This window comes from Strix aluco, chromosome 5, assembly GCF_031877795.1.
Source record: "Strix aluco isolate bStrAlu1 chromosome 5, bStrAlu1.hap1, whole genome shotgun sequence".
NCBI lineage: Eukaryota > Metazoa > Chordata > Aves > Strigiformes > Strigidae > Strix > Strix aluco.
Genome location: NC_133935.1, coordinates 66,154,818 through 66,178,629, shown reverse-complemented (window position 1 = coordinate 66,178,629; position 23,812 = coordinate 66,154,818). Strand labels below are relative to the sequence as shown.

Genomic DNA, 23,812 nt, shown 5'->3' with positions numbered 1-23,812 from the left:
CAAACAAAATAGATTTAAATGCACTACAACCACAGCTCATTCTCACCTGATCTTAATTGGGAAGTAGTAGCTGGAGGAATCCTGCTATGACTAGCTGATGTGGTAGGAACCATGAAGTGACACCTTGTTGGAATGACACAGCTACCAGAGTTCTGCCCCACTGCTAGATCAATTTTAATTTAAGTACCCATAACTATGTCTTTCTACTCAAGCAAGACCAATAACCTTAAGTAACAGTCAATTCTTCAAAAGGCATGCAGAAAAAAAAGAGCACCTATAATCTACAAGCACAAAGTGAGTTTCAAATTGACTTCACGCTATTACCCTTAAGAATTAGCACTAGCAACATGCTGACATGGATGTGGTAGGTGTTTTCCTCCTTCACTGCACAATCCTCTGATGTACCTGTATACAGGAACCTTCAACTTTCCAGCCATCCCCAGACACTTTTCTTTAGCCTTTAATATAACTTTAGCTTTATGTCACTTAATTTCTTACATTCGTTTCAGCTGAAGTGAATGAATACCAAATTTTGCCTGAAATTGGAATAACTGAGAACTAAAGCAAGTGTTACTGCCAAAAACGATGGACAAAAAAGTCTTAAGTGAAGGAATAATCTCACCAGTTTAGCTTCTGTGGTGTTTTTGCAGAGTTGCTCTTCACTAACCATATATATATATATATATACTGAACTGAACTCCGTTACCTCATCTAATCCAACGTTTTGTTACTTGAAATTCTGGGTCTAGAGACAAACACTTCTGTCAAGACAGGCAGATACTGATACGCTTTAAAAATAAGTGGTGCAGAGAACTGTGGTTCTCCCTGCAAACTCTCCCCTCATCAGGGAGATGCCAAAAGATTCAAAAGACCCTAAACTTGCAACATAAAAAAGATAAAAATCCAAAGAATGCACCCAAATGGCGTAGATATTTGGGGAAAGAGGAATGAAATTTCTCTTCTCCCTCATTTTGAGTAACTTCACTTCTAGCTTCCAATGGGTTTTCCACAAGTCAAAAAGAATTCAGCTTTCATTTTTAAGCTCAAAGGAATTCAGAACAGAAACTGGAGAATGTGTGCAAGGCAGGGGATGAGCAGATTTTCAGTTTGGATTTCAAAGATTCTACTTCTGTGAGAACTGTAGGTAAATGTGAACACTCTCCTCCCCAGCTACAACCTTTATTACTATTTCCTAAAACCCATGAACAATGGAGGTTGCTTGTTCAGAGAAGGAATCACCTGGAAAAACACTCTGCAGGATTCAAACTCGTTTCCTGAGAGCATGGCAACATGCTGGAAATGCTTTGGAGAGAGAAAGACTTCTTTTGTAGACTATGGCATAGGTCCAAAATTGGTTTAGTATAATCTCTGAGAATAGCGATTGCTGTGATGGGTGTCCATCCCTTTAGTTGTGATGGCTTGCTGTTAGCAGATGGGACCTGTGGGTCAGTGAGCTGCGGGATGTCACTTTGCAAAGAATTAAAAACCAATGTCCATGTCCTTAGAAGTTGTGATAGTCTGTATTGTTCAAACATAAAGGGAGTAATTTTCCTTCTCCTTCACTGCTCCTCAAAACACAATTTGCTAAGATATAGGGTGTCTTCATATGGGACAAACCATCCTATCTGGTCAAACTGCTGGAAAAGTGGCAAAAAATGGACAAATACTTGTAATACTGATTCTGCTCCTGATGTGGAAGACAAAAGTTCTGGTTGCTTTCACAAGGCAAATTCTCAACTGTTTTTCTTAAATTTTTTGAGTAATTTTCAATAATATAAGGTTTCTTTTTTTAATATTTGTAATAGTTACATTGATATGGATCTTCTTTTACAAGGTCTGATTGGAAATTATAGATTTGCCAAGGAATTAATGACTCTTACACCCTCAGTCCCTGTGCATTCTGCAGGTGTTTTTCTGCAATCCCTGGGTAAAACAAATGGAAGACACATGGAACCACAAACTCAGATTACTGAAAACCAGGGCTTCCTATACCATGGTTTCATCTGGCAAGAATGAGCTGCAGTGAGTTGTTCCTGGCTGGATGCCAGGTGCCCAGCAAAGCCGCTTTATCACTTCCCCCTCCTCAGCTGGCCAGGGGGAGAAAAATATGACAAAAGGCTTGTAGGTCAAAATAAGGATAGGGAGAGATCACTCACTAATTACCATCACAGGCAAAACAGACGTCTCAGGCAAGTTATTTAATTTATTGCCAATCAAATGAGAGTAGGGTAATGAGAAATAAAACCAGATCTTAAAACACCTTCCCCCCACCCCTCTGTTCTTCCTGGGCTAAACTTCACTCCTGACTTCTCTACCTCCTCCCCCCGAGCAGCACACGGGGATGGGGAATGGGGGTTGCGGTCAGTTCATTACATATTGTCTCTGCAGCTCCTTCCTCTTCACACTCTTCCCCTGCTCCAGTGTGGGGTCCCTCCCACAGCAGACAGTCCTCCACAAATTTCTCCAATGTGAGTCCTTCCTATAGGCTGCAGTTTTTCATGAACTGCTCCAGTGTGGGTCCCCTGCGGGGTCACAAGTCCTGCCAGGAGCCTGCTCCAGCATGGGCTTCCCATGGGGTCACAGCTTCCTTTGGGCACATTCACCTGCTCTGGCATGGGGTCCTCCACAGGCTGCAGGTGGAGATCTGCTCCACCATGGACCTCCATGGGCTGCAGGGGCACAGCTGCCTCACCATGGGCTGCACCATGGGCTGCAGGGGAATCTCTGCTCTGGCATCTGGAGCACCTCCTCCCCCTCCTTCTTCACTGACCTGGGTGTCTGCAGAGTTGTTTCTCTCACACGTTCACACTCCTCTTTCCAGCTGCAGTTGTTGTTGCACAGCAACTTTTTCTCTTTCTTAAATATATTACCAGAGAGGCACTACCATGGTTGCTGATGGGCTTGGCCTTGGCCAGCGGCGGGTCCGTCTTGGAGCCAGCCGGCATTGTCTCTGTTGGACATGGAGGAAGCTTTTAGCAGCTTCCCACAGACACCACCCCTGAGCCCCCCCCCCCAAAATCTTGCTATGCAAACCCAATACACCTATACCATGGTTTCATCTGTCAAGAATGAGCTGTTCCAGGGCCCAAAGAGGAGTAAATCTATCTCTCGTGCCTGCAGCATCAGCAGAGGCCAGTGGTGGCTGGGAGAGGAGAGCGTGCACTGGATAATTTCCCTGGGAAAAGGGCATAGGCAAGAAGATCCTTACATCACTCTGGAGACTCTCATCTTTCAGAAGATCTGAGGTATCAGCAGCAAAATGAGCTCAGATAACTCACTCCCTGAGAGAGCCCATTAACCCAACTGGACACTGAGGCATCCCACAGCCGGGCTAGCTGGGACCTCAAGGGCAAAAGGACATGTTTGAAAAGATGAAGCAGTGTTGCATGAGCAAGGCCACTGAAAGAGAATTTCAAGGACTTTTCTTGAGCTTTACTTATAAGGTCATCCCCATCAAGCTTCCCACAAAGGCAGAAGATGAGTTTTGGAATGTGTCCAGTCATTTATCAAAGATCACCAAACCCTCCTTGTGTCTTACAATCTCCAAGGGGGTAGGGAGAGGATTAAACAGGGGTCTAACAGGGACATCCTAAACAGGGGTCTAAAAGGGACATCCAGGTCTAATATCTCTGGCAACTACAGTAAAACAGTATTGTCACATACAAACAGGCCAGCAACCCAAACAGAAATGTTTTCCTGACCCAAACCAAAAAGGTTTCTCCAGGCATTGCAATTGAATTAACAGCTGAGGAGCACAACTGCTTTTCACAGTAGGTCCTGTATCCACCAGCATCCCAGCACCTCCATGCCAAGGACTCTCAAGAACTTGGTGCAAAATCAGCAGGGTTGAGTCAAAAGTTTAAGTGAAGCAAACAGCTAGCAAATTCAGAGTGCATGTTAATAATTATGTCATTAGCTTAAAGCTAAATTAATAACACTGTTAGTGGTCTGAATCAAAACCTTTCATCTGTGCACACCTGAACTCCAAAGTATTTAACATTCTGATCCAGATCCAAATTCAGAGCAAGAGGAAGCAATGTGAGTCTTAATTTTTCAACTAGGAGTCACTCAAAAGAGCATTAAGAACAGGTAATGAGACTCAGAAAATGCATAGTTACATATTTTGTGATCGCACTCAAGAATTTCCAATAATGTGCTGTCTCTGCAACATCAGCAGATAAACAAAAAAGAAGAGTAGCGCTTCACAGATTTATATACACTCTTAGAGGCAGAGCCATGCTACACCAAGCTGAGCTCTAATGAATTCCCTGGTTTATTACAGTCAGACCTGGCAGAGTTTTGATTTTGAAAATCTTTCATACCATGGATTCTGCCACAGTCCAAGGGTGGGTTTTTTGATGCTCTTTGGAATCAAGACAAAAACTCTCTCAAATGAAAGTATCTTCAAGAGTTCACAGTGCCAAGTAGCTTAAAAAAGAGTCAATAAAATTAGCTGCTGTGGAAACACCTCATTCCACAGCATTAGCTACCAGCAATTATGGAGTATAAACCAGTCTGAGACACAGGTAGCCTATGCCAGAAAGGTCTCTTCAAATCCTAATTTTTATTATTGTAATTTTTATCATGAAGACAAGTGCTCATATTATCACCTCAAACAGGAGGGTTGCATATACACAATCCAGCCCCACTGATGCAGGCAGGAGCACACACAGGGAAGAAGAAACGCTACACGAGAAAGGCCTGAGTTCCTGCCCTCCTGGACCACACCCTCCTTGCAGTTTGGGCTTCTACATTAATTCCTCCATCTTTTTCGCAATGTCTCAGTAGAAATGAAGCACCCATTTTAATGAGGCCTCACTCTCAGTGACACAAAGATGTAGCTGATCTGCAAGAAAAGCAGCCGAGTGATGTGTTTAATAGCAAGCAGCTGAGTCCGCAGGAATCTGAACCCACAGAATCCCCAATTTGACCTGCTTCATGGGTTTGTTAAAACCATGAGGTCTCTTACCTAACAAAAATTTATGGTTTTTTTTTTTCCCCCAACTTCACTGAGCGCTAAGCCCAGTGATGCCCTATGGACCAACATCCAGCTGCATCAGTCTGCAGTCGGCACTGGACCACAGGCCCCCTCCAGACACTCCCAAAGTTGCTTACAGACACTTTTACGTTACCTGATCCTGCAAATGGCCAAATCTAATTTGGCCCCAAGTGTAAACACCCACCGCAGCATCGGAGCTGCCCGAGCTTCGAGGGGGGATGTCTCCCTGTAGCAACCACTGTGCAGGGTGGCCACAGAAGCCCAGCAGAAAGCGGGGATGCGCCATGCATGCCTGCCAGCTCCATGTGTGTCCTGGGTTATTTTACCCCTTCTGCAACTCAGAAAAACTTTTTTGTTTTCTTTTAGCCAGGGGACCAGCAAAATATGTGAGAGCCTGGAGCATGGGAAGGAAACCCAGGGAGTTAGGATAGCTTTAATTCGCTGGCTAATAAGGGTATTACAGCACAAGGAAAAAAATGCATTTATACTGATAGTAAAAGGACTCTGTGTCACCAGCTCCATGCTACAACAACGAATTGCTTGTTTTCAGTGCTAAGGTCATCTTCAAGGACTGGTTTCGGACTTCCCCTGGAAGAAACAAGAAAGGAGGCGGATTTTTCTTCCATTGTGGGGGAATCTGAGCATGACCATGTGGAAACAAACAAAAACTATTCCGGCTCCTTCCTTGCCAGAACCAGTTCTCCCTCATAATTAACCATTAATCACACACACACAAAATAATCAGATCAAAAGGACAATATTTCCAGCATGTGTGAAGCTTTACTTTCCCTACAAATTGCACAAATGGGACTTGAGAGGTCACAGGCAGACGATCCATCTCACCCTCCTCAAAACAGAAGCACTAAACCACACTCCGGATATCCAAGGCAGCCGCAGCCTTTTGCAGCAGCGCCAGCCAGCTTGGTGGCAGTTCAAACCTGCACATACCCCTTGCTGACTTGAGTGTAGCGAAAGGAGAGCTGGAAACAGCCAGGGATTTCCTTGCTGCATTATGGCTGCACAGGACAGCACACAGACTTTGAAAGCTAAGTGGCATTTTGGCACGAGACAGAACTAATTTTTTTCTTCCTGTTACATTCTAATGTTATAGGATCTAATAGAAGAATCATATATAAGCCATAATGATCAGGCTGTATGAAATTTATCCCATAAATCAGTGGGTTAAATCAATTTTAACTCATAAATCAATGAAATGCAAATATGACAAGTAATTCATGAAGCCCCATGCAACAAAATCCTTTTCCTCTAATTCCACCTCTCACTTGGTGGTGTTTGCTGTGCAATTCCCTGTCTCACCATCATGCTGTCTTATTCTTCTGTTTCTCCTGATTTTGTTTTCCCATTTGGGTTTAACAGATTCCTGCATTCTTCATTTTAACGTAGTTATCTGGCTGTGCCAGCGATTTATCCAGAACTTCTGTGAGGTGGCACAGAAGCTCTATGAAAATGGGAAGCTGTCAACTGCACTAAATGGAGTACTACGATATATATTGTACTTAGGCAGCTGACAATGCAAGCCACAGAGAGAGGCAGAGGAGGATGGGGAAAATTCTTGAAACGGAAAGTTTACTGAATGTTGGGAGCCAAGAAACACATAGCTGAGGAATGGAGAATTTTCCTGGCTTCTGCTGCTGGAGATAAATCGCAGGGGTTTGTCTGGTTCGTCTTTCTTGAAATTCTTTAAACTTTCATTTGGACGATTTTTTTTGTCCATGGTGGTGTTGCTCATTTTGATTGCTCTGAGATTAAAGGGTGGGTTTTTTTCGAGTCTGCCCTTCAAATTAATGTTCATGACAGTTTTTAAAAAGCTCTTTTATTTTTCCTGCCTTACACATCTTTTCACATCTTCTTACAGCTCCTCCTCCCCCCACCTTCTTCTTTTCTTCTCTTCTCAGGCACAGCCTCCAAGTTTTCCTCTCCTATGGCTGCTGCTACTACAGCTTGAATACTCTTGTGGAAAATCTCTGATGACAAAGCAGGAGGTAGAAGAAAAAAAAAGGGGGGGCAAAAAGAACAAGAACTTCAGGTGATTTTCAGACCTCGGTGGGGAGCTCAGACATACTGCCTCATTGACTTCCTATCTCTATTCAAACCTTATCTGAAAACCCCTCTTTTGCTTCTTGACTGCTTTTTTCTTGACTGCTTTTTTCTCCTCTTTGTTTCCTCCTGCTTTTTCAGAGAAAATAAAAATACAGAGACATACTTAACTTCATGGCACCTGCTGATTTTACATCCTCAGTGTTCACTCCAGCTTGGGGAAGAGGAGGGAACGTATGCACAAAAGAAACGGTGCTGGGTGAACAGGTGTCCTGCTGCAGGGAGCCAAGAAGAGGTAGCGGTATATGGTGCAGGTGAAGCACCACAGCAGAAACAACAAAGTGGGGGACTGCTTCTGCTTATAGCCAGATAACTCCTGCAGCTGAGAAGGGAGCCAGGAAAAGATGGGGAGACACGTGACAACAGGGCAGAAACAGCTTGGGGAAGCAGAAGAGAAATGTAGCAAGAAAGGGCATGTGGTAAATATTTGGAGAGGTTTTTAAGGTAGTGGGGAGATGAGTGAAATAGAATCCATAAGAAAGAGGACTTGCAGGAAATTGCAAGTGCTAAAATAAATAAGATACACAGTATAAAGGGTTAAGCAGCGGAGATGCAAACAAATACAGAACAGGCTGTGTGTTTCCAAGTCGCATCTGATTGCACTTACTCATTTATCCACTGTGGCTCTCGGCTGCCACAGGCAAGAAAAGACAAAACAGAATTGCAGCATTTTGACTTGTGTTTACCTTTTCCTGTGTTTTTTTGTTGTTTTTGGTTTTGTCTTTCTTTTTTTTTTAACTAAACACACGAGGCTGATCTAAATTAATGGAGTGACCCTGGCTCTAACAGAGCAGTGCTGGCTTGCGCTGATACAATCTGCCCGGACAGACACTGCGTGCACTTCTTCTATGTTTCTATTCATTATATCTCACTCCAAATTTATATAGCCAGTTAACCAGTAATTTGCATGGACCTGACAGCAGCACCTACCTCTGCCTGTCTATTTAAGGGCCTGTTGGCAAACGCATTATAAAATCCCCTTTTTATGGATGCATAACACAGTCATAAAATGTGTTTTCCTAGCTTCAAAACTGTCCAACACAATTTAATCTCCAGGAGCACTTTATTTCAAAAAAGGAGCATTATACAACGCGTGATGAAAATATATTACTGGCCATTTCACACCAGTCCCTGCCTAATCCCTCCAAAACAGAGGTCCTTCCTTTAAAACTGCAAGTCCTTGGTTATGCTGAACACAACCATACAATCTCCACAGAGCGGCTCTAACACATGCGGGACAGATGTGAGTAAAACCAGCCAATTTGCATAGTTGGGCTCAGGACCCACTCCAGCTCAACCTGCCAGCTAGGCCAGGAACTGTTTACGGCCTGCACTGAGGGCTCTAGCGGGATTTAGGTGATGCATAAACTTGCAGAGAATCATAGAACAGTTTGGGTTGGAAGGGACCCTTGAAGATCATCTAGTCCAATCCCCCTGCCATGGGCAGGGACATCTTTCCCTGGATCAGGTAGCTTAACACCCCATCTAATCTGACCTTGAACACCTCCAGTGATGGGGCCGCCACAACTGCTCTGGACAACCTCTTCCAGTGTCTCACCACCCTCATCAGAAAGAATTTCTTTCTTATGTCCAACCTAAACCTACCCTCTTTCAGTTTAAAACCACTGGCCCTTGTCCTGTCACTACAGGCCCTCGTAAAAAGCCTCTCTCCATCTTTCTTATTAGCCCCCTTTAAATATTGAACAGGGCTCCCCTGTGCAGGGTGCAATTTTTACTTGGAAATGCTGCTGTCCAGTAAGTGCACATGCATGTATGGTGTTTTCCTCACTGCCCTGAAAAAAATCATAGGTCTAAGTCTCAGAATTTGTCCCTGTAATTACTGGTACCAGATTTATGATTTTATCCTATCTCCTCAAAGGCTTTCAAGAACCACAAGTCGTACTCCTAAAGATCAGAGGATGCAATCTGAGATGCATAGAAGTAAACAGCAACAGACAAGCAGACTAGCCCTTCCACTGCTACCACTAACAACTCACGGCTTGGGGGATTTATTTATCTGCCTGCTGATTTTGCAATCAAACCATTCTCAAATAGTATTTTAACCTAAAACAACTGCAAAACTCAGAAACATATCTTTAAAGAAAAAAAAGTGGGGGGAAGAAGCACTGTTTGCACTGTAAATAGAACATCTGGTTTTGGTTTCCTAATCCTCAGAGTTGACTCTTCCTAAGAGTTGGTAACTCTAAACCCTCTCTGTCCTTGATAGATGAGCTGGGCTAACCACGCTCAAATAAAGGAGCAGCATTTTTCACGCTTCTGACAGCACAGTGCATCTTTAAACTATTGCTTAAATAAGCGCTGCCAAGGCACCCTGTGAAAAAACACACGACAGAAGATGCAAAAGAGTAAAGTCATGCAAACTCTTACTACTTTCTTACCAGAGGAGCCTCAGGATAAGTTGGGCACGGCATTTGTCTCACACACAGTCCTGCCTATGGCAACCCCATTTCCTGACCCCATTTCGTTTTAATGTTTGAATAAACGCAGAAGTATGCCCTGTGAAACAGCCAGTGTTAATAAATGGAAAAGAGGTCTCCACCGAAACTACTGGCTTCCCACAGACCTGACATAAAATGCCAGGTATGGTCCCAGTGACAAGACTGAGGCCACCTGCTCTCCAGTGTTGTAGCCTCTGCTGCTGCGGAGTTGAATTCTGGTTGTAAAAAGACGAGTTTCTTCTGTATGTTTGTAGTAGGATGGAGAGACCACTGCAAGGCTGCTCAGCAGATGGCGGGAACATTTTTCTCCTCACTGATAAGCGTATTTGGACACATGAGTCAGTAGAGCCAGTAAGGGCCAGCTACATTATACGAGGTGAATAGAGAGCAGTGTAAATCCTCCTCCTTGCTTGACCAGTTTCATCCCACAACTCTAATTATTCAGGCAGCCTCCAAAGACTTCTGTTGGGCAGCTTTCATCATGCATCTTCTGAGCTCTTAGGCTAATTGTTTCTTTTACGACACCCACTGATGTGGTTAAAAGGTCTAATTCAAGTATATTTTACAATGTTTGTTTTGTTCGTGGGATACTTTGGTGTATATATTTAAATATATACTTAAAATTTGAATTTACAGTGGCTGCTCAATGTATTCAGAAATTTTGTACAGTAGATAAACTCTAAATTCAAACACACTCTGCACACTTTCTACAGGAGAACAGAGATCTAGGAAAGTCTTCAAACATGATCATCATGCACAAACACTTTCAACTGTTTGAAAGCAAATAAGCTGAAAATTTACAGGGGTACATTAAGACATAAAGTTTATAGTGCTGATGTGTACAGATAATAATAAATATGCCTCAAAGCAGGACATAATTGAAAACAGAACCTGCATTTCCCTGCAAACAACTGCAGGACAGTCAGAATTACAGTGTTTAACATATGTATTCTAAAGCATTTATTTCGATAGTCTTATTTCCAAGTAATCAGAATGCATAGCTCAGTTGTTTCAGGAGCACTTCTGATTTTACATATGGTGCATAAGGGAAGAACGAACTATTATTGCAATAGCCGAAGACGGCATGTTTTTGTTCAGGCTGCATATTTCATGAGAGAAGTCCTTCTACAGACTCAAGTAAAAAGGAGTAATTTTATGGGCTAGTTTATTCTGTAAAATATTCCTCCTAATCCTTGTAAAAATATGCTTCATGATAATCCTTTTGCCTGAAAGCATTTTTGCAGACAACTTTGAACATTTCTATCACATTTTATCAGCTTTAAGCTGATCTAATTTCTCTAATTTTCATGAGGTTATTAGGATCTGTCTAGATATCAGATTTGTATAGTTGATCTGGTTTTATATAAAACCCTCAAATTGGTACATTTTAATTTCACAAGCACACATCTGTCTTCATCTGCATCTTGTAAAGTACCAAGTACTTTCTTGGCCCTTAATTAATTAGGAGCAATGACCTACGCATCAGGTAGTAATAGCATCCAATTAGTGGAAATGTATGCTGCTTGCAAAGTATTATCAGTTACATCACAGGAGAGAGATATTTGCCCATTCATGCTGCATGCCCTGGATGTGATGTACCAGCAATCTGTAGCCATGACAGAGTGCTAGCACAAGACTAAAAATTACTACCCTTCGGCCTAGTGTTTTGAATGTGAATTTCTAAAGACATTCAGATGCTAATATTTTGTGCATTTATGACTGCCATCAGAAACATATCTCCAAGCTTTAAAATGCCTGCCATTGAGCTCATGAGAATAGGATAACCATGGAGGTTTGTTAAACATGCAAGGCTAGAACCTGCTGGGCACAGAAAGGCTTGGAAGCATTGGAAACCACCCCATGGAAGAGTTTGCCCTTCCAAAACAAAGGTGGAAACCAGTCCCAGAGGTCAGAAATCCCATTTCAACACCCAGAAATCACAGTATGACTGATTCCTCAACAGGAGACAAATTTCCAACAGGTTTTTGCTGCCCATGTACAGAGCCTGTGGAGTCACATCAGAGGAAGCTTCACTCCGAGACATAAATTACTTGTATATCCTTCGATGCTTTGCAAATGATTTTGTTAATACAATCTACCATCAAATAACTATTCACCATCTCCCATAGAAAACAGCAGGAGTTGCACATGTGTATCTGGGCACAGATTTCTCTCACTACCTTTCTATAGGACTTAAATGATGACATAAAGAAAAGCCAGTAGGAAACTCAAACTTACTATTCTCCATTTGTTTGATGGGAGAAAAGCAAGCATGAATTGTAACAGAGATATTCAGAAATTAGTTACTAAAGTACTGAAAAGTAAGGATGTCTGAGATGATGATGATCATTCTTTGAGTATCTCTGAAATCTGTGTTAGCTTGCTCTGAGAATCCAAGTAACAGCAATTCACCAAGGCTTTGTCTCTGGACTAGCTCTGTATCAGCATCCATAAAAAAGCTGGAGTTCATTCAGGCTGAGTACACTGCAATTTGATAGAGTTGATGTGACTGGCAAGTGAACTCCTAATATTGATTCAAAGAAAGATGGCATGGAAGAGGGTTGGTGCCAAAAGATGGAACCACACTGGACAAGGGGCTCAAGCAAGGAGGCTACTCCACCATGAGGGTGACCAAGTTGAAGCTTCAGTGCTTCAGTCTCCAGGCTGCAACACTGGAGTACAGTAGTTTTATTCCTTTGCAAAGGATCTGTGACACATGGGTGAAAAACACTACATAAAATCAGCACTTCTCTCATGCAAGGTTCAAAAAAAACCCCAAAACAAGCACCAAGACAGCTCCAGCACATTGTTAAAATTAGCTGCAGTATTAAACTTTCCTTAAAGTTTTGGGCAAACATCTTCAGGCAGAAAATTCTTATGCATTTCAGACAGAAACATGTCTCTCAGCTTAGTTTTCAAATTGGAGTGTCTATAAAGGACTGCCACTGCCCTTTGGGTGGTCCCTGCTTGCAGTGACTAAGGGAAGGCCTGAAGCTCACCACCATGTCTCCAGCTCTGCTACCTCATGGGGAGAAAAATGGAGCCAGTACTCTGCTACTCGCTCTGGTCTCCATCGTTGCCACATTTGCCTCACAGTAACATGGTGGTCAGGATTCCTATGCAGGCAAAACAAGGGTTTTTAACAATGGCCTTTAGGCCTCAGGTCTAACCATACATGATCATTAAAAAATGGTAAGCAAGAGCACTACTTCCATGCATTTAAAAAGAACTACAGTTGTGCAGTAGGGAAACTATTGTGCAAATCAGTCCATGTTGCCCAGCATATGCCCAGCCACCCTACTCTCCCTGCCTACTTGATGTCTGAAAGCACCCTCTGTCATCAAAATGCTAACAAATTCCCATACAGTCTCATCCACTGATTTTAGTGAAAGCACTAACCTGCCCTTAGAGAAAAAAAGACAACACATTTTTAGCCCCAGCATTCGCAGATTTACTGTTTTTGCTATGGTGTGGTATCTAGCAAGCTGTAAAAGTACAGTTAGATGAGCACGCTTGTTTAGGTTTCAACTTTACCTATACTTGTCTCATTTGGTTTTTAAATAAGGTTTTGAAATAAGGCACTTAAATACTTTTAAGTCAATACTTAACATTTAGATTTGTTTAGACTGAATATAAATATTTATTTAGACATACTTAGGCTTATGTCAAATAAGAGTATTCAGCTAAATTGATATAATCATTCAGCAACATTAAACCAACTTGGGAATTCAGACAAGCCTTTGAAAAGTAAAAGTGTTAATAGTGCATAAAGATTTGTAGAAAAGAATGAAATGAGAACATGGTGAGAAGTAATTTATTTTTTATCTCTCTTGAGAAACTGGCCAACCTCTGGGACATCCCTCCTGCCAGTACAACCACCCAGAAGACACAGCTATAGGGAAACTGCCTACAAAGTGGAATGGGGATAAGAATTGCCTGTGTTGGGTGCATTTGTTGTTTCATTGAAATAATTGATCCCTGATGCTAAAGATAGTAACACCGGTGGGATTCAAATACTCCAGACATTAATGAAGTCTCTCTCACTTTCTGGCAATGGATTTAAACTGTCTCTACTCCCACCATCCAGTGCCTTCAGCAAGAGAGGCAGTTCAAACTGAGAAGGTTATAATTCAAAGAGCAAAGCAAAATCACCTTGCTGAGTCTCACCAGTGAAGCATGCTCACTGCCACAGGAACAGCTAGGGGAGGGGGATGGATCCCTACCTCCATACACAAAAGAAAAGAAGATATCAACAAGACAACTACACCACTGATTTGAGAGGCCACTGCTTGATCTGAGTACATCTGGAAAAAATGCAGCAGCTCCATTAGGTGATTAAACAAACATCTCCCCCCTCGAAATAGCTTTGCTCAGCAGGGCTGTTTGCTTATTTGAAAAAGTTCCTCAACTTGTAATGTCTTTCTCATATCCTTCCAGTCTAGGAAGTCTAAGAACCGCTGACAAAGCAGTCTGCCATACTTTGTGTTAGATGGCTGATTTCACTGTACCAGGCACCTGAAACACCAGGGGGTCTCAATCTGACAGTCACATCCCCCACCCCTCCCGCACAGCAAGCACAGTTAACCAGAGCCTGAGGAAGTGCACTTGGTATCTTACTGATGACACAGATGTAACATTTTATTAAGGTTTGTATTAGCCTTTAAGCAGCAGTGTGACAGGAAAAAAAAAATCTACTCAGAAGAGACAACCACCTTTGTCTAGAAGAATCAATGGTCCTTATCCCCTCCAGCACTGCATCAGTATGGGATGGCCATAAACCTGTGGTAGATGCATATGGAGAAACTTCATTTCTACTACAAGCCAGGCCTCTCTCGTTTATACATTTTGGAGTACTATAACAGTGTTCATAATACAACTCCCACAGTCGTCTAGGTAGCCTGACAGGGATCAGCACTTTTATTAATAATGCTTTGTTTAAACTTACTGGAACTGCTATTTGATTTATGAAGTCCTTTGCAAGCTTCAGAGTGATTTGCACGAAATCACTACGATCTGCACATAGGAATTGCTTCACCCAGCCCTGAATGAGTTGGATGACACAGTACCCATTGTCTTAGCACCGCCAACTCTACCCAACAACATCCTTTGACATACGACCTGTCCAATTAAATAAACAGAGTAATTTAGATAGGCAGAAGGTTATTATTAGGGCTGGATGGTGGGCAGCTCACTGAAGCAGGAGTACCATTCTTTGAAAAAAACTTTATGCTGTTTAGCAAAGTTTAATGACTGGAAGCTTTCAAGAGCTTTGCACTGTACTGCAACCAGTGATGAAACATCCAAGCATATAGCGCTCCCTTCATACCAGAGCAGGCAACAGTTCTGAGGTCTTGGGCAAGACTGCTTCCTTCAAAAAGATGTTTGGAAATAAACAGCATTCTAACCCGTACCTTTTTAGCCCTAATCGACTATATCTTAACTGGACCCTATTCACAGAATCACAGAATCATCTAGGTTGGAAAAGACCTTGAAGATCATCCAGTCCAACCATTAACCTAACAGTTCCCAACTACACCAGATCCCAGAGTCAACTCTACTCTTAAACACCTGCAGGGATGGGGACTCCACCACCTCCCTGGGCAGCATTCATTTGAACCAAGAAGAGGTAAATATGAAATCAGGACTGTGCTGATACTTTCACATAATTTTTTTTTTTCCTTTCATCCTGGGGAACTGTCAAATCCCATGTCTTATCGAAGGATTTCAATTGTTTTTCACTATCCCTGACTTATTTGACAGGGGCTTTTTTTTTTAAATGGAAGACAAGAGTAAGAAGAAAGAGGACAGTGAATAATAGCGAGAGATAAGTTAGAAATAAGTCTCTTCCTAATGGCTCCACGACAATTACTAGAAAAACTACATTCCTGCATGGTAAAGCCTTGATGTCAGAGCCCAGTGACAGCAGAAGGAAGAAAAAGATCTTACCTCTTCTCAGTGAAGCTTGATACTCAAAGGCATTTCCTTTTTGTGTATTTAGACTCAGCTTTTTTTCTGTATAAACATGAGATCTATCACATGGTCATTTCCCACTAAGACAGGTTCTCAAGCCTGTGCCAGCGCTCCCCCATCCAAAGGACTTCACTGCAAAAATTCTCTGACCTCTTCCGGAGGGAACTGGATGCAGCAAGAATGAATGAAATATTTGTAAGGGGCTCATCCTCTCTAAGTGTCCTTCCAAATCCCAGCCACCATGGTCCTACACTGAGCTTTTTGTTCCTGGCATGTCTGAAGGAGGTCTGAGTATTAGTTTAGCCTACTCTGGTAAACCATTCTTCAAAAGGCTTTTTTAGTCTGCCCAATTGCATTGAAACTTTTATATTCAACTTGCAGGAGTTAAAAATCTCTTCTAATTTTCTTTATTTGGACAGGACGCCAGCTTTATAGAATCATAGACTGGTTTGGGTTGGAAGGGACCTTCAAAGATCATCTAGTCCAGCCCCCTTGCCACAGGCAGGAACATCTTTCACTAGATTAGGTTGCTCAAAGCCTCATTCAACCTGACCATGAACACTTCCAGGGATGGAGCATCTACAACTTGTCTGGGCAACCTGTTCCTGTGCTTCACCACTCTCACAGAAAAATAATTTCTTCATATGCCCAGTCTAAATCTACCCCTTTTCACTTTAAAACCATTTCCCCCTTGTCCTGTCACTACAGGCCTTTGTAAAAAATCTTTCTCTGTGTTTCTTATAACCCCCCTTTATATACTGACAGGTCACAATAAGGACTCTCCGGAGCTTTCTCCAGGATGAACCAGCCCAACTCTCTCAGCCTCTCTCCACAGGAGAGGTGTTCCAGTCCTCTGACCATTTTTGTGGCCCTCCTCTGGACCCGCTCTAGCAGGTCCATGTCTTTCTGTACTGGAGGCCCCAGAGCTGGACACAGGAATCCAGGTGGGGTACATTTTGAATGATGTTTCCTTGTTTCCAATAGCCTCCCTGACCCACAGTGCAGATACTCCACCCATCTTTCCCACCCCTGAGTATTCAAAAAACCACTCACTGACCCCATGCTTCCAGTCTCCCAGTTGCCTCCAAGGGTTTAACTCTATCTGCCCCCTCTAACAACCTTCCACCTTGTACACTGAACACAAATATGTAAGATTTTTAATTTTTGTAGCTCATGCTGGAGGGGGAGAAGATGGAAGCTGCTGCAAGCACACCATGCCTGTCCTGCAGCCCTGGCTTCAGCCAGGTGCTGGTCTTTGCTCCAGCCCTGGGCTACACAGCTTCAGACAACCACTATTTTTATATTGCGGTAAGACCCAGGGACCCCAGTGAGATTCAGAACACAGAAAGACATGGCCTGATTCCGAGTTGTGCAGCCTAACCCAGCTTGTTCGTGACTGACAAGGAACTGCCACGTCCCTTGTCACTGCTGAAATGCCCCTCGGTGTGACCCCTCCACAAACACATGTTCAGTTTACATGTTATTTAGTAACAACCCAGTATAAATGAACAGCTGTCACAAGAAAGTATCCAGTTCTGACTCTTGAAATTATTTTGGCAAACTTCTTTTTCCCCCACTCAGGTATGGTTTGGACTAATTAGAGAGAAGCCTCCTGTTCAAACGAGCAGCCCTTCCCCATCCATTGTCACACCTTGATGAGAATGGTATTTAAGAGATGTAGGTACTGTTAAGATTTGAGATTCCATCCAATTAAACACTGTTACAAAAGGAAAATCATCCTTTTAACAGATTACTAACAGCACACTGGTTTCTGTTGTCCACATGGGATCCTGAAAATTGACCGGCTGTGTGGAGCTCAACATTTTATACTACTCCAGCGCAGAAATGGAGCAGAATTAGGAAACAATTATTAGATAAGTATGCAACTGTGGCACCATAAAAGCCCCATGGGTAAGACCAATCTAAGGAGAAAGAAATGAAAAAAACAGTTTTCACCTTTTTTTTTTTTTTTTTCCACAGTTGGAAATTCATTCCCTGCTGTTTCATATTTCCTATACTGATTGAAATTGTTACCTACTGCATTATTCTCTTCAAGGCCTGGATTTGTTAGGTGAAAGCATCATTAGAAACAACAGGGCTGAGGTAGGGAAACGGGGCTGAATTGAAGAATTCTTTCACTATATGAGCAGCAAAATGTATTTTTCCCAATAACGTTTTACACATGGCAGAAATTGCTTTTCCACATCAAAGTCAAGACACATTTAAATAATGAATAAGTGCAAGAACCTCAAGGATAAGACATTTACATTTTTAGGAAAATACTGGGTATTAAGCCTGGTCAGCACCAAAACTTGGTTTGCTGGGAAAGCTTCTGAAGATCTTTTTGCCCTCCTTTCTCTGCAGAGCCCTCAGGAACTGGCAGAATCGAGTACTGCATACCTCAAGAGAGCTATACATCTCAGCACAGGAAAGGAATCAGAAGCCTCTTTGAACTTCTGAGCAGGTTGGATCTCTACTAGGTTTCTTCTGTCTAGTAGAGGTAATCAGTAAATAACTGTGCCATTAGCTTGCTCAAAAATGTAAACAATCTAATTTTAGTGAGAATGGCAAAGGAAGATAAATACACTGGATTCGATTAATGCTGATGCTAGAAATTGTAGTAGGAAGTCAGCACTTAAAACTTTGTTCATGCTGAGATTCCATGAGCACCCAGTTGCTTTATCCTGTTTATATTATGCATTCTGGCAGAGTGGTGACCCACATAACCTCCACATTTTTCAGTTAGAGTTACAGTTAAAAAATAGGGCTCAGGTACAACATTTTTTGACTTATGGCATCCCTGGCAACACCTCTGGAGTTCAGGGGTTGCCTACTGGTGGTGATGAGTAAGTACTTTTTTTAACATTAAGTTTTAAAGTCTTCTCTTGATGAAATCCTGGGAATGAGATTCTTCTGAAATGCACAAATATGTTTTTTCAGTCCTGTTTCTAAAATATGAACTTTAAATAGACAAACAGGAAACTAAAATAACCCATGAACTCTGTTTCTCTTCAATCAGTCTCTTAAAGAGTGCTGAGCTCTTTGGCCAGCATTTACAGGAATGTTTCAACACCTCTTGATCTGCTGAAGTTCTACTCTATAAATGGGTTAAAAATATGTGGCATCACTTATAATTTTACTGCTTCTTTCAAAGAGGCACGTGTGAGTTTATTTAATTCATCGGCCTTAGAAGGAAATTGGCCAATTTATTCCATGTTAATGGTTACATGTTAAAATAAACCATTCTTAGCCCTTAATGACAAAAAATGAAAGTAGCATTCGTAAGGTTTATTTGTCATACCAGAGTGCCGTTCTCATAACTTCTGACTATATATACCATTAGTTTTCTATTTTTCTCCCCATATTCCCCAAAATTCTGGATTCTACAGAAGTTGAACTACCTTCACCTTGTCAGCACTCAGCAGCTCTGCTCTTTTTCTCATGGTCAAGACTGTCTGGGAACCTCAGACTAAATATTATTATACTTACTTCCAGCAGAAGCTCGATCCAGACTTTGAGCACTTAAACACAACAGTGGGGATCTCTGTACTTAGATGCCAGAGCCACTTACATTCAAGAAAAAACGTATGCCCTTGGTTGGAGGGAGTGGAGGACGGGAGCATGTGGATAATGCTGTGGTGTTTGTACAGTAGCTCTGTATTGAGAAAGATTCTTTTAGGAATTGGGAAATCTTGATTCAGGCTGTTGAGTGCATCTGCACCCATCTCTCTGACGCTTTGCTAAGAGATGCTTTTGCCCAAAGCAGGGCTCCTTGATCCAGTGCTATACAAAAACCACTTCTACGTGTACAGGAACAGATTGAGGAAAACCTGACTTCTAGGGCACTGAGTTGCGTGGGTGATCTGGGCTCCTGGCACAGAATCAGCTTGTGTGTTTTACCCAGTGATGAACACAAAATATGCAACCCATTTTCAGAGTGCGAATTTGAGCTGCCCTCAGTTTAACATGGGTATTGACCTCTACACAACCACAAATATGACTGGGAAAACCCCTAGAAAGGAAGGTTTCAAATACCTTTTTTCTCCTAAGCATTCCTTGCCAACTATTTTGGGCATTCTTGCTCTGCATCCTGGTTGTTCACAAATTTGTTCTCATGGGCTTAGTGCTCCCCACGCAATAACTGGAAGCAGAGGCACCTGATCTGCTGCTCACACTTGAGGCTGCTGATCACACTTGAATTAGTCACTGCTCTGAGCATTACAGGCCCACATCCTTCTGGTGGTCTAGCCTTACAGCTGGTGGCCTGAAACAGTACTTTAAAAAAAAAAAAAAAAAAAAGGAAAAGAAGAAAGAAAACCTACCAAAAAACTCCTCCATGTATTGGGACATGCTGTACTTCTTTTTTCAGTAACATAAAACAAAACTCCAATGTCACACTTCCCCTGTCAGAACACAACCTAGGGCCCTTAATTCTTGTCTCGGAAGGCAATACACTTCTACCCAGTTTCCATTACTTCCTGCTGCTGGAGAGAACCCATTCTCACCCAACCACTGCCGTGAAACACTCATCTATAATATAACTCTTCCTTGAATGTTTTCTTTTTCTCCTGAAAAAGGATTTGGAAACAGCAGGGATACGAGCACTCACCTCTTTTAAACTCTGCATCATAACCTTTATGATATGTTTTATCATCAACCATCTTTAAGATTTTACCAGGATAACAACTTTGCCTTTGCAATGGCTCCCACAGTAGTCTTCAGTGAAAATGGGGAGAGCTAAGATGTAAGAGACTAATATTAGAATTACGTGGAGTAAAAGAAGAGGGTTTACAGTCTGCTAAGGGAAATCTCAGCAGTAAGCCATGAAAATGCTGGCTGCTAGTGCTGTACATCAGTGAGCAATATCCAGAGTTCCTCAATTTACATAGGAAATGTTTTTAATAGGCACGGTACCCCCACCTCTCAGCCACTGACTTGGTCCCTCTCGCAGCTCCCCAGTAAGTCTGCAAGTCCACAGATCATCAGAGCTCTCGCAGGGATAAGGGCGATGAAGCCTGGCGCCTGCAGTGAGCATTTTTCAGAGTGTTGCCATGGTGATCTCCAGCACGCTCATCCCCTGAGAGCTCAGCTCAAAATTCAGAGGGAACCAAAGCAGGACAAAGAAATGACACCCAAGCAAAAGCAACAGGGAAATTACTTGTAATAAGCATACATACACACTTTCATACAGAAGCTTTCAGAAAATAGTTATTTTTAGAACTGAGTGGTCTGTAGGAAAGAAGCACAATCTTCATAGACACAACTCTAAATCAGGATGGTCTGTGAAATAAAACCAAGAATTCCTAAGCCTGTTTCAGCTTGTGGATCAGTATTTGGCACAGGGCAAATCCTCAGCCTCCGTACTGCAAAAATCCTGTTTTGTACAGTAAGGACAGAGGACAAGAGATAACTAAGCAGATAAAAAGATAAAGATGCCTTTAATAACGTAACACGGTAGAGCAGCAACAGATCACTAGATAATCAAAATCTGACATTTACTTTTTAGAACATTTCATTATTCCATGAAAACAGTTAATACAACAATTCTTAAGTATTTGAGCAATTTAAATTTTCGCCAAATACTTTACATCATCTGTTGGTCCTTATGGCAGTTATACTCTCTTACTGCATTCTCAACAAAAGGGAATTACATTTGTGTGAACATGAAAGCAACACTCTGTCAAGTGATGTACGATCTCGATATATAGTTGAGAAACCTGTTGTATGGTGCTTTCATTCGTACCCTACAAAAGCACTGTCTTATAGTGGCCATACACACAGAAATAAACCAGCAAGAAGAGACACCAAAATTCAAAATCTAGGCCATGTCAGATATGCCACAGTCCAGAAATAATACTAAATGAGAGTCAATCAATGTTTTGCCATTAGGCAGCATGTTTCAGACAGAGCTTATTATCAGACACTGCCAGGCCCTTTTATGTCTAAAAGGGCTCTGAGATCAGTTAATCTCACATAGCTTGATGCTCAGCCACTTGCATAGGCTAGTTTCTTCTCCAAAAATACATGATAATTCTTTTTGTTTCTACCTGGGCTTCTTATTACTGTTACAGACTTTGTTTGTCCTCTCCATGTCATCATCCATTAGATCTTCACGTAAATACTTAATCATGTTATGAAAAACTGCCTTCTTCCAAATAAGGATGGAGCTTTTCGGTCACATCTGCTTTAAATTGCATCAAACCTTTCTGGGTTGGTACAGCACTAACCACTTCAGAGCCTTGCTCTGTCCCCGCTCACGAAATATGGTGTGAAGTCTGTCGCTGACGATGGCAGGCAGCACTTTACCTGCCGCCTTTGGAGTACTGCCTGATGCTCATCACTGTGGAAGGTCACCTGCTGAGATGATGTTCACGAAGGTTTGGTTTCTTCAGTATATTCACATTCTCACAGTCCCGTTGACAATGGACATAGAAAGGGTCATGTGGAGTAAATTGCCCAAGCATCCATTTGTATGATGCGGAAGATTTTACTCAATACATGTGCCCCTCTTCACTCAGGTCCCTTGGTTAGTCTTTCTTTGCTATCCATTCATCAAGTGAATTCTCTGTGCTTCCCCAGGCTGCCACCTCCCTGGTTTTCAAACTAGCACAACTAGAACAACTGCTGCCTGGAGGAAGGGCTGAGGGAGAGACCCAACTACAATCTTTGGTATTTTTTATTTTATCTTTAGCTCCTTCAGTCCTAAAGGGTGATGACACCTGCCTTGAGCAGCCTCCTTCTATTTTAAGCTTTCTTGATCCCCTTTAACAGTGACTGATTTATTTCCAGCATATACTGGTATTTCTGCTCAATTGCAGGGAAAGAACTTGAACTTTAACAGGATCCCTACAAAATCACTGATTGCGGTAGGCATAATATTATGGTTCTTATGCACTCATACCTTGATCCCTTCAGGGGAGAGGTTTTATTTACCACGAATAAAGATGAAGGCTGACAGACAGCCTTCAAATCAAAGCACAAGCCAGAAAATGTCTGATTACTCCCGGAAGCAGCATTTAACAGCTTAACTTAGTCTTTATTTAGATATTGTTTTGCATATTTCACCCATAACATAAGCAAACTTGTTGTGAACAAAATAATTTGGTAATCTAATTTATCAAAATCACTCACACACTGACAGACAGGAATTTTAGTAAAATTTGCACTTATGAGATCAATTTGTACTAATTTCCATCTCTTAGATGCTTATGCCTTTTCCAGGGCCAGTGAATGGAAAATTGAGACCCTAGTGCAATTCCAACCACTTCCAGAAAACACAGTTGTACACTGTAATTGGAATTTACCTAAAAGGCTCTACTTTCCTTACTTAACAGCATGCCTTCTACCACCCACTACTTGTATGACAATATTTTACACGGATACTGCAAATCTTTAAAGCATGGGGACAAATTAACTACAAAGCGGCTGTCAGATATTTACCTTGCCCAAGAACGTTAGACGTATTAGATTAATGCCAAAGACAATAAATGTAGTTCAGTAAAGGAGTTGGCAGAACAAGACAGAAAGCATCACTGCAGAGATGCTTGCCTCAAAATCACATGTCTCAAAACATCAAATGTGGCCCCTCCTTCTCTTCCCTTTCCTCTCCCCAGTTATTCAGCAATTGAAGTTACAGGCAAGGGTCCTGTCAGCTGCTTAACAGACACATGAGGAAGATCACAGCATGCCTTACACCTCACTTGGGACACTTTCTTTTTCCTCTACTGTCCTTCAAGGTCAGAATTTCAGCTTAATCTGGTGAATCTGACAGCAAGCAGCTTATCCTTCTCTCCATCCGATGTCCTGCCATTCATTTCAAAGAAAGATCTTGGGTAAATGTTATACTTCGCCTAACATTTGGGCAGAACAGTTGATACCTAGTTCATCACTAGTATGCACCCATACTTATTCCACCCATGGAAGTGGAAGAAACAAGCAGCTAGGGGAGATGGGAGAACCAACCCACCTTGTTCAGCAACAGCGTGGACTGGTACCCAATAAAGTGACTGTATAAACATGTCCTGACACAGTTTAAGTAAAACACCTTCAGTAGGTTTCCTACAACTGGAGAAAGAAACGCTGCCTCTCACCTTGTCAAAGACAACAGACAGACAGGCTTGTTGGGAGGGGATGTTATCTTCACTTGTTCTTCTTTCGTGAGAATAAATGCCAGCTTTTCTATAAGATGACTATTTTCAGGGTACCACATTTACTTACAATAATGTTAGCATATGCAATTTTGCTCAAGTCATGCAAAATAGATGTA

General features: G+C 42.0%; 1 protein-coding gene across 2 annotated transcripts in view; it reads right to left on the bottom strand.

Annotated features, from left to right (window-relative positions):
* PLXNB2 (plexin B2) overlaps positions 1-23,812 on the bottom strand; it is a 262,361-nt gene that overhangs the window by 84,194 nt on the left and 154,355 nt on the right. The window lies entirely within an intron of this gene.